This window comes from Oncorhynchus mykiss, chromosome 15 (assembly GCF_013265735.2).
Source record: "Oncorhynchus mykiss isolate Arlee chromosome 15, USDA_OmykA_1.1, whole genome shotgun sequence".
NCBI lineage: Eukaryota > Metazoa > Chordata > Actinopteri > Salmoniformes > Salmonidae > Oncorhynchus > Oncorhynchus mykiss.
This window is the reverse complement of record NC_048579.1, coordinates 9,559,402-9,570,951: the sequence shown is the minus strand read 5'-3', so window position 1 is coordinate 9,570,951 and position 11,550 is coordinate 9,559,402.

Genomic DNA, 11,550 nt, shown 5'->3' with positions numbered 1-11,550 from the left:
TATTTGACTTCGATTAATTTCTTTACACCTCTTTCTTTTCCCTCCTTGCCTCTTGACTTCACACTTTCCCAGTCCCCCCACTCACAAGGCAGGAAATATGCTTGACCTCATCTTTACTAAAGGCTGTTCGTCTTCTAATCTCAACGCAGTCCCCCTCCAGCTCTCCGATCACTACTTTGTTTCCTTTTCTGTCTCACTCTCCTCCAACCCTAACCACGCAGCCCCTACCCAGAGGATCATGCACCATCACAATCTTTGCGCTCTTTCACACTACTCTCTGCTTTTCTATCCTATCCTCTCTCCCTTCTGCTAAATCTTTCTCCATCTTGTCTCCTGATTCTGCCTGTTCAACCATACTTTCCTTCATTTCCGTATCCTATGACTGTGGCAAGGCGAGTGACAACTAAAGTTCCGGAGGACCTATCGTCCCTTCACTCCCTCCTCTTGTCACACCCTGGTCAAAGTATTTTGTGTTTATCTTTATTTATTTGGTCAGGCCAGGGTGTGGCATGGGTTTTTGTATGTGGTGTGTATGTGTGGGGATTGTAGCTAGTGGGGTGTTCTAGCTAAGTCTATGGCTGTCTGAAGTGGTTCTCAATCAGAGGCAGGTGTTTATCGTTGTCTCTGATTGGGAACCATATTTAGGCAGCCATATTCTTTGAGTTTGTCGTGGGTGATTGTCCTTAGTGTCCTGATGTCATTGTTCTGTGTTAGGATACACAAGTATAGGCTGTTTCGGGTTTTGTTAAGTTTATTGTTTTGGTAGTGTTTGTGTTTAGTGTGTTAATTCATTAAACATGGATTGCAATAGACACGCCGCATTTTGGTCCGACTCTCCTTCTCATACAGAAAACCGTTACAGAATCACCCACAACCAACGGACCAAGCAGCGTGTCAACAGGCAGGAACAGCCCAAAGTGGAGTACAGTATGGACTATACTTCTTGGGAGGAGATAGACAGGTGGGCGGTCGACCCAGGGAGAGTGCCGGAGCCCGCCTGGGATTCGATGGAGCAGTGCGCGGAAGGATATAGGAGAATGGAGTTTGCGAAGCAAGCAAGGCGGCGCGGACGGAGGCCCCATAGTCAGCCCCAAACATTTCTTGGGGGGGGGCTCAGGGAGAGTGTGGCAGAGTCAGGAGCCAGACCTGAGCCAACTCTCCCTGTTTATCGTGAGGAGCCAAGGAGGAGACCAGAGCCGGTGTTGGAGGTGAGCGAAACAGAGACTGTGAAGGAGTTAATGGGGAAATTGGAGGAGAGAGAAATGAGGGAGTTGCTGTGTTGGTGTTTTAAACATGGAATTCGCCCGACGGAGCGTGTCGGGGATTTGATGGCACCTGGGTCAGCGCTCCATACTCGTCCTGAGGTGCGTGTTAGTCGGCTGGTGAAGATGGTGCCAGTCTCACGTACCAGGCCTCCTGTGCACCTCCCTAGCCTTGCACGTCCTGTGCCAGCACCGCTCTCAAGATCTCCAGTACGCCTTCACGGTCTAACCCATCCTGTGCCACCTCCACACCCCAGCCCTCCGGTAGCAGCTCCCCGCACCAGGCTTCCTGTGCGTGTCCTCGGCCCAGTACCACCAGTGCCAGCACCACGCATCAGGCCTACAGTGCGCCTCGCCTGTCCAGCGCTGTCGGAGCCCTCCTCCTCTCCAGCGCTGTCGGAGTCTCCCGCCTGTTTAGCGCTGTTAGAGCATTCCTTCTCTACAGCGCTGCCGGAGTCTCCCGCCTGTTCAGAACTGCCAGTTAGCATAGAGCTGCCAGTTAGCATAGAGCTGCCAGTCTGCAAGGAGCTGCCAGTCTGCAAGGAGCTGCCAGTCTGCAAGGAGCTGCCAGTCTGCAAGGAGCTGCCAGTCTGCAAGGAGCCGCCAGAGCTGCCTGTCTGCAGGATGCCGCCAAAGCTGGCAGTCTGCAAGGAGCCGCCAGAGCTGCCAGTCTGCAAGGAGCCGCCAGAGCTGCCAGTCAGTATGGAGCAGCCAGGGCCGCCAGTCAGCATGGAGCAGCCAGGGCCGCCAGTCAGCATGGAGCAGCCAGGGCCGCCAGTCAGCATGGAGCAGCCAGGGCCGCCAGTCAGCATGGAGCAGCCAGTCAGCATGGAGCAGCCAGTCAGCATGGAGCAGCCAGAGCAGCCAGTCAGCATGGAGCAGCCAGAGCAGCCAGTCAGCATGGAGCAGCCAGAGCTGCCAGTCAGCATGGAGCAGCCAGTCAGCATGGAGCAGCCAGAGCTGCCAGTCAGCATGGAGCAGCCAGTCAGCATGGAGCAGCCAGAGCTGCCAGTCAGCATGGAGCAGCCAGTCAGCATGGAGCAGCCAGAGCTGCCAGTCATCATGGAGCAGCCAGTCAGCATGGAGCAGCCAGAGCTGCCAGTCGACCAGACTCTTCCAGATCTGCCAGTCGACCAGACTCTTCCAGATCTGCCAGTCGACCAGACTCTTCCAGATCTGCCAGTCGACCAGACTCTTCCAGATCTGCCAGTCGACCAGACTCTTCCAGATCTGCCAGTCGACCAGACTCTTCCAGATCTGCCAGTCGACCAGACTCTTCCAGATCTGCCAGTCGACCAGACTCTTCCAGATCTGCCAGTCGACCAGACTCTTCCAGATCTGCCAGTCGACCAGACTCTTCCAGATCTGCCAGTCGACCAGACTCTTCCAGATCTGCCAGTCGACCAGACTCTTCCAGATCCGCCAGTCGACCAGACTCTTCCAGATCTGCCAGTCGACCAGACTCTTCCAGATCTGCCAGTCGACCAGACTCTTCCAGATCCGCCAGTCGACCAGACTCTTCCAGATCCGCCAGTCGACCAGACTCTTCCAGATCCGCCAGTCGACCAGACTCTTCCAGATCCGCCAGTCGACCAGACTCTTCCAGATCTGCCAGTCGACCAGACTCTTCCAGATCTGCCAGTCGACCAGACTCTTCCAGATCTGCCAGTCGACCAGACTCTTCCAGATCTGCCAGTCGACCAGACTCTTCCAGATCTGCCAGTCGACCAGACTCTTCCAGATCTGCCAGTCGACCAGACTCTTCCAGATCTGCCAGTCAGCCAGGATCTGCCAGTCAGCCAGGATCTGCCGAAACCACCAGCCAGCCAGGTAGATTCATCAACCTGCCTGAGCTTCCTCTCACTCCTGAGCTTCCTCTCACTCCTGAGCTTCCCCTCAGTCCCGAGCTGCCTCAGTCCCGAGCTGCCCCTCAGTCCCGATCTGCTCCTCAGTCCAGTGGGGTTCTGGGTGAGGACTACTAGGCCATGGTCGGCGGCGAGGGTGGACTATCCAGGGACGCGAGGAGAAGGGACTAAGACATTGATTGAGTGGGGTCCACGTCCCGCGCCGGAGCCGCCACCATGGACAGACGCCCACCCGGACCCTCCCTATTGTTTTGAGGTGCGTTCGGGAGTCCGCACCTTAGGGGGGGGGTTCTGTCACACCCTGGTCAAAGTATTTTGTGTTTATCTTTATTTATTTGGTCAGGCCAGGGTGTGGCATGGGTTTTTGTATGTGGTGTGTATGTGTGGGGATTGTAGCTAGTGGGGTGTTCTAGCTAAGTCTATGGCTGTCTGAAGTGGTTCTCAATCAGAGGCAGGTGTTTATCGTTGTCTCTGATTGGGAACCATATTTAGGCAGCCATATTCTTTGAGTTTGTCGTGGGTGATTGTCCTTAGTGTCCTGATGTCATTGTTCTGTGTTAGGATACACAAGTATAGGCTGTTTCGGGTTTTGTTAAGTTTATTGTTTTGGTAGTGTTTGTGTTTAGTGTGTTAATTCATTAAACATGGATTGCAATAGACACGCCGCATTTTGGTCCGACTCTCCTTCTCATACAGAAAACCGTTACACCTCTCTACCTTCTCTTCTTCGTATCCGCTGCTAAAACCACTTTCTATCACTCTAAATTTCAAGCTTCTACCTCTAACGGTAGGAAGTACTCCATCCTCTCCCTCTTTCCTTTCTTTGGATGACTTTGTCAACCACTTTGAAAATAAGGTTGATGATGAAATCCACTCCTCATTCACTCAGCCTAGTGATTCCACTGGTCCCACTCACACAACTACCGTAATTGCTGGACTATTAAGCGCACCTGAATATAAACTGCACCCACTGAATGATTAAAAGAATATGTATTTTGTACATAAATAAGCCGCACATGTCTATAAGCCGCAGGTGCCTACCGGTACATTGAAACAAATTAACTTGGTCACTATCTTCCTCCTCCTGTGCACTGAAACCACTGAAGTCATCTCCTTCGGTGTCGGAGTTGAATAGCCTCAGAATTGCTTCATCCGATGTTGGATCGTTTTCATTGTCGCTTTCGTCACTTTCATCCGGAGACAAATACCCTCGCTGAGCTCATGCTGCCCCTTCAACACGCAGCAGTCCAGCCTTTCCAAACCCGTTGATGATAGTGGATTTTTTGACAATGCTCCACGCTGTCAGGACCCACTGGCAGACTTGACCATAAGTTGCTCTTCGCATGCGGCCCATTTTAGTGAAGGATTTCTCCCCACTTGTCATCCAAGCCTCCCACTGAACAAGGAGCGCTACCTTAAATGCACGATTTACACTGATGTCGAGTGGCTGCAAATACTTTGGGCCATCTGCTTTTCTTCCTTCTGAAAGCTTTTGTGTTTTTTTTGCACTGAGTCAGTTCCTCAGGCTGCTGTTTCCAACGTCTTACCATCGACTCATTAAGGCCAAGCTCCCGTGCAGCAGCTCTATTTCCTTTTCCAACAGCCAGATCGATCGCCTTCAACTTGAAAGCTGCATCATATGCATTTCTCTGTGTCTTTGCCATGATGAGGGTGACAAAATTACTACCGTAATCAGAATGATGGGAAGTTTGAGCGCGCTCGATTTACGTCACATTATGTGACGGTGCTCAGTTTTTTGACGGCATGAATCTTGTGAAAGCGGGAAAAATCCATAAATTAGCTGCGTCATTGTATAAACCGCGAGGTTCAAAGCGTGGGAATAAAGTAGCGGCTTATAGTCCGGAAATTACGGTACCCTATGCCTTGACCTCTTTCTCCCATCTCTCTCCAGATAAAATCCTGTGACTAGCGAGGTCTGACTGCCTGACAAACTGCCCTCTCCACCCCATCACCACATCCCTGTTCCTCTGGAGACCTTCTCCTCACTACCCTCATCAACTCATCCCGACCACTAGCTGGGTCACCTCTGACTTCAAAATGGCCAGAGTCGCTCCCCTCCATAAGAAACAAACTTTCAACAACTTCTGTCATAAAACTAAAGACCAGTATCCTTAATTGATTTTATTTCCAAAACACTTGAGCATGCTGTCTCTGACCAACTTCCTCTTTCTCGGAACGATCTTCTCCACCCTAACCAGTCAGGCTTCAAGACGGGTCCATCAACCGAGACGGCCCTCCTCTGTGTCTCAAAGGATCTCCGCATTGCCAAAGCTGACTCTCTCTCCTCTTTTCTAATCCTTCTAGATCCATCCTCTGACTTCAACACCGTGAACCATCAGATCCTCCTTTCCACCCTCTCAGGTCAGGGTGTCTCAGACTCTGCCGAATCTTGGATTGCATCCTACCTGGCATGCCGCTCCTATCAGGTGACGTGGAGTGGATCTCCTTCCCAAGTTCTCTCGTGTCACCCCACTCCTCCGCACACTCCACTGGCTTCCAGTCAAAGCTCGCATCCATTTCAAGACAATGGTACTTCCTTACGGAGCAGCAAGGGGAACTGCCTGTCCCTACCATCAGGCTATGTTCAAACCCTACACCAAGTACTCTGTTCTGCCACCTCTGGTTTCTTGGCATCCCTTTGCAGTGGTTAGGTTTGTTTACTTGCAGTGGATAGGTTTGTTTACTTGCAGTGGTTAGGTTTGTTTACTTGCAGTGGATAGGTTTGTTTACTTGCAGTGGATAGAGTTTCTTTATTTGCAGTGGTTAGGTGTGTTTACTTAAAATTGGATAGAGTTTGTTTACTTGCAGTGGTTAGGTTTGTTTACTTGCAGTGGTTAGGTTTGTTTACTTGCAGTGGTTAGGTTTGTTTACTTGCAGTGGTTAGGTGTGTTTACTTAAAATTGGATAGAGTTTGTTTACTTGCAGTGGTTAGGTTTGTTTACTTGCAGTGGTTAGGTTTGTTTACTTGCAGTGGATAGAGTTTGTTTACTTGCAGTGGTTAGGTTTGTTTACTTGCAGTGGATAGAGTTTCTTTATTTGCAGTGGTTAGGTGTGTTTACTTGCATTGGCTAGAGTTTGTTTACTTGCCGTGGATAGAATTTGTTTACTTGCAGTGGGTAGGTTTGTTTACTTGCAGTGGTTAGGTTTGTTTACTTGCAGTGGATAGAGTTTGTTTACTTGCAGTGGTTAGGTGTGTTTACTTGCAGTGGATAGAGTTTCTTTATTTGCAGTGGTTAGGTTTGTTTACTTGCAGTGGATAGAGTTTCTTTATTTGCAGTGGTTAGGTTTGTTTACTTGCAGTGGATAGAGTTTGTTTACTTGCAGTGGATAGAGTTTGTTTACTTGCAGTGGATAGAGTTTGTTTACTTGCAGTGGATAGGTTTGTTTACTTGCAGTGGATAGAGTTTGTTTACTTGCAGTGGATAGGTTTGTTTACTTGCAGTGGATAGGTTTGTTTACTTGCAGTGGTTAGGTGTGTTTACTTGCAGTGGATAGAGTTTGTTTACTTGCAGTGGATAGGTTTGTTTACTTGCAGTGGATAGGTTTGTTTACTTGCAGTGGATAGAGTTTGTTTACTTGCAGTGGATAGGTTTGTTTACTTGCAGTGGATAGGTTTGTTTACTTGCAGTGGATAGGTTTGTTTACTTGCATTGGATAGGTTTGTTTACTTGCAGTGGATAGAGTTTGTTTACTTGCAGTGGATAGGTTTGTTTACTTGCAGTGGATAGGTTTGTTTACTTGCAGTGGATAGGTTTGTTTACTTGCATTGGATAGGTTTGTTTACTTGCAGTGGATAGAGTTTGTTTACTTGCAGTGGATAGGTTTGTTTACTTGCAGTGGATAGGTTTGTTTACTTGCAGTGGATAGGTTTGTTTACTTGCAGTGGATAGGTTTGTTTACTTGCATTGGATAGAGTTTGTTTACTTGCAGTGGATAGGTTTGTTTACTTGCAGTGGATAGGTTTGTTTACTTGCAGTGGATAGGTTTGTTTACTTGCAGTGGTTAGGTGTGTTTACTTAAAATTGGATAGAGTTTGTTTACTTGCAGTGGTTAGGTTTGTTTACTTGCAGTGGATAGAGTATGTTTACTTGCAGTGGATAGGTTTGTTTACTTGCAGTGGATAGGTTTGTTTACTTGCAGTGGATAGGTTTGTTTACTTGCAGTGGTTAGGTTTGTTTACTTGCAGTGGATAGGTTTGTTTACTTGCAGTGGATAGAGTTTGTTTACTTGCAGTGGATAGAGTTTGTTTACTTGCAGTGGATAGGTTTGTTTACTTGCAGTGGATAGGTTTGTTTACTTGCAGTGGATAGGTTTGTTTACTTGCAGTGGATAGGTGTGTTTACTTAAAATTGGATAGAGTTTGTTTACTTGCAGTGGTTAGGTTTGTTTACTTGCAGTGGATAGGTTTGTTTACTTGCAGTGGATAGGTTTGTTTACTTGCAGTGGATAGAGTTTGTTTACTTGCAGTGGATAGAGTTTGTTTACTTGCAGTGGATAGGTTTGTTTACTTGCAGTGGATAGGTTTGTTTACTTGCAGTGGATAGGTTTGTTTACTTGCAGTGGTTAGGTTTGTTTACTTGCAGTGGATAGGTTTGTTTACTTGCAGTGGATAGAGTTTGTTTACTTGCAGTGGATAGAGTTTGTTTACTTGCAGTGGATAGGTTTGTTTACTTGCAGTGGATAGGTTTGTTTACTTGCAGTGGATAGGTTTGTTTACTTGCAGTGGATAGAGTTTGTTTACTTGCAGTGGATAGAGTTTGTTTACTTGCAGTGGATAGGTTTGTTTACTTGCAGTGGATAGGTTTGTTTACTTGCAGTGGATAGGTTTGTTTACTTGCAGTGGATAGAGTTTGTTTACTTGCAGTGGATAGAGTTTGTTTACTTGCAGTGGATAGGTTTGTTTACTTGCAGTGGATAGGTTTGTTTACTTGCAGTGGATAGGTTTGTTTACTTGCAGTGGATAGCTGTGTTTACTTGCAGTGGTTAGGTTTGTTTACTTGCAGTGGATAGAGTTTGTTTACTTGCAGTGGATAGAGTTTGTTTACTTGCAGTGGATAGGTTTGTTTACTTGCAGTGGATAGAGTTTGTTTACTTGCAGTGGATAGGTTTGTTTACTTGCAGTGGATAGGTGTGTTTACTTGCATTGGATAGAGTTTGTTTACTTGCAGTGGATAGGTTTGTTTACTTGCAGTGGATAGGTTTGTTTACTTGCAGTGGATAGCTGTGTTTACTTGCAGTGGTTAGGTTTGTTTACTTGCAGTGGATAGAGTTTGTTTACTTGCAGTGGATAGGTTTGTTTACTTGCAGTGGATAGAGTTTGTTTACTTGCAGTGGATAGGTTTGTTTACTTGCAGTGGATAGGTTTGTTTACTTGCAGTGGATAGAGTTTGTTTACTTGCAGTGGATAGGTTTGTTTACTTGCAGTGGATAGAGTTTGTTTACTTGCAGTGGATAGAGTTTGTTTACTTGCAGTGGATAGGTGTGTTTACTTGCATTGGATAGAGTTTGTTTACTTGCAGTGGATAGGTTTGTTTACTTGCAGTGGATAGGTTTGTTTACTTGCAGTGGATAGCTGTGTTTACTTTCAGTGCTTAGGTTTGTTTACTTGCAGTGGATAGAGTTTGTTTACTTGCAGTGGATAGGTTTGTTTACTTGCAGTGGATAGAGTTTGTTTACTTGCAGTGGATAGGTTTGTTTACTTGCAGTGGATAGAGTTTGTTTACTTGCAGTGGATAGGTTTGTTTACTTGCAGTGGTTAGGTTTGTTTACTTGCAGTGGATAGAGTTTGTTTACTTGCAGTGGATAGGTTTGTTTACTTGCAGTGGATAGAGTTTGTTTACTTGCAGTGGATAGGTTTGTTTACTTGCAGTGGATAGAGTTTGTTTACTTGCAGTGGATAGAGTTTGTTTACTTGCATTGGATAGGTTTGTTTACTTGCAGTGGATAGAGTTTGTTTACTTGCAGTGGATAGGTTTGTTTACTTGCAGTGGATAGGTTTGTTTACTTGCAGTGGATAGAGTTTGTTTACTTGCAGTGGATAGGTTTGTTTACTTGCAGTGGATAGAGTTTGTTTACTTGCAGTGGATAGGTTTGTTTACTTGCAGTGGATAGGTTTGTTTACTTGCAGTGGATAGGTTTGTTTACTTGCAGTGGATAGAGTTTGTTTACTTGCAGTGGATAGGTTTGTTTACTTGCAGTGGATAGAGTTTGTTTACTTGCAGTGGATAGGTTTGTTTACTTGCAGTGGATAGGTTTGTTTACTTGCAGTGGATAGGTTTGTTTACTTGCAGTGGATAGGTTTGTTTACTTGCAGTGGATAGAGTTTGTTTACTTGCAGTGGATAGGTTTGTTTACTTGCAGTGGATAGGTTTGTTTACTTGCAGTGGATAGAGTTTGTTTACTTGCAGTGGATAGGTTTGTTTACTTGCAGTGGATAGGTTTGTTTACTTGCAGTGGTTAGGTTTGTTTACTTGCAGTGGTTAGGTTTGTTTACTTGCAGTGGATAGGTTTGTTTACTTGCAGTGGATAGAGTTTGTTTACTTGCAGTGGATAGGTTTGTTTACTTGCAGTGGATAGGTTTGTTTACTTGCAGTGGATAGGTTTGTTTACTTGCAGTGGATAGGTTTGTTTACTTGCAGTGGATAGAGTTTGTTTACTTGCAGTGGATAGGTTTGTTTACTTGCAGTGGATAGGTTTGTTTACTTGCAGTGGATAGAGTTTGTTTACTTGCATTGGCTAGAGTTTGTTTACTTGCATGTATGCAAACACGCACACTCTTTCTGAGCCAAAGTGAGCTGCTTTGAAAGGCAGCAGAGTCTGAAACAATTGAGAGAAACAATTAATTCTCAGCCAATCTTCCTGTTTTTGTGAGTATTGAGGACACAGCTATACTGTACCATACAATAGAGAAGACTTAATGTGCTTTTCTGTGCATTGATTCGCTCTCTGAATGCAGCCATTGTCATCTCCTAAGGGTAATTGACTTGGCGTTCCTTTCCTCCTGTCGTTACAATGTCACAGCTCTTAATATAATCCTTAGACAAGCATCACTTTACATTTGACATTGTCCTTTGTTACGATGCCCAGGCACTGCACGGTTTAAATAGGCTCTCAATGTATGTGACAGAATGAGATACCACACATTGATTTTTTTATAATCCCCCTCTGAAATGAATGGCTTTCGTTTGTTTGAGAGAGAGTGAGAGTAAGAGTGAGAGTGAGAGTGAGAGAGATTTATCTTTTTCGAGAGAATGTTTTGTGGTGGCATGTAGCCTAGTGGTTAGAGCGTTGGGCCAGGAACCCGAAAGATTGCTGGTTTGAATCCCCGAGGTAACAATCTGTTGTTCTGCCCCTGAACAAGGCACTGTTCCTAGGCCGTCATTGTAAATACGAATTTGTTTTTAACTGGCTTGCCTAGTGTCACGTTCTGACCTTAGTTCCTTTGTTATGTCTTTGTTTTAGGTTGATCAGGGCGTGAGTTGGGGTGGGTAGTCTATGTTCTTTTTTTCTATGTGTTTGGCCTAGTATGGTTCTCAATCAGAGGCAGGTGTCGTTAGTTGTCTCTGATTGAGAATCATACTTAGGTAGCCTTTTCCCACCTGTATTTGGTGGGTGATTTTCGGTCTTTCACTTTGTTTTGTTATTCAGTGTTCAGTTGATTTATTAAATATTAACACGGACACATACCACGCTGCGCATTGGTCCGATCTTGACTACTCCTCGTCAGATGACGAGGAGAATCGTTACACCTAGGTAAATAAAATTAATTCAATAGCCTTTTTTTAACTCCTAGCAACCAGACATTTCATTAATATGCCACTGTGTGCAGCTGTGTGTGTGTCTGTGTGTGTGTGTGTGTGTCTGTGTGTGCAGCTGTGTGTGTGTCTGTCTGTGTGTCTGTGTGTGTGTCTGTGTGTGCAGCTGTGTGTGTGTCTGTGTGTTTGTCTGTGTGTGCAGCTGTGTGTGTGTCTATGTGTGCAGCTGTGTGTGTGCAGCTGTGTGTGCAGCTGTGTGTGTGTGTGTGTGTGTGTGCAGCTGTGTGTGTGTGCAGCTGTATGTGCAGCTGTGTGTGTGTGTGTGTGTGTGTGTGTGTGTGTCTGTGTGTGTGTGCAGCTGTGTGTGTGTGTGTGTGTGTGTCATTATAATGATTAAATATGTTAACTGTCCAACTGTCCACTGTCCAATCACTGGCAAGTATGAGTAAATTATGCTTGACCCTACAGTAGATGCTGTTGATGACGCTCAACATGTTGATGACATTGGTGTAATGCTCTGCATCTGAAAAACGGCATATTTTCTCATGTGTGTTAGTAGCGAGGGTAAGGGTTAAGTTGTGTGTTTGAACAGAGGGTAAGGGTTGAGTTGTGTGTTTGTACAGAGGGTTGAGTTGTGTGTTTGTACAG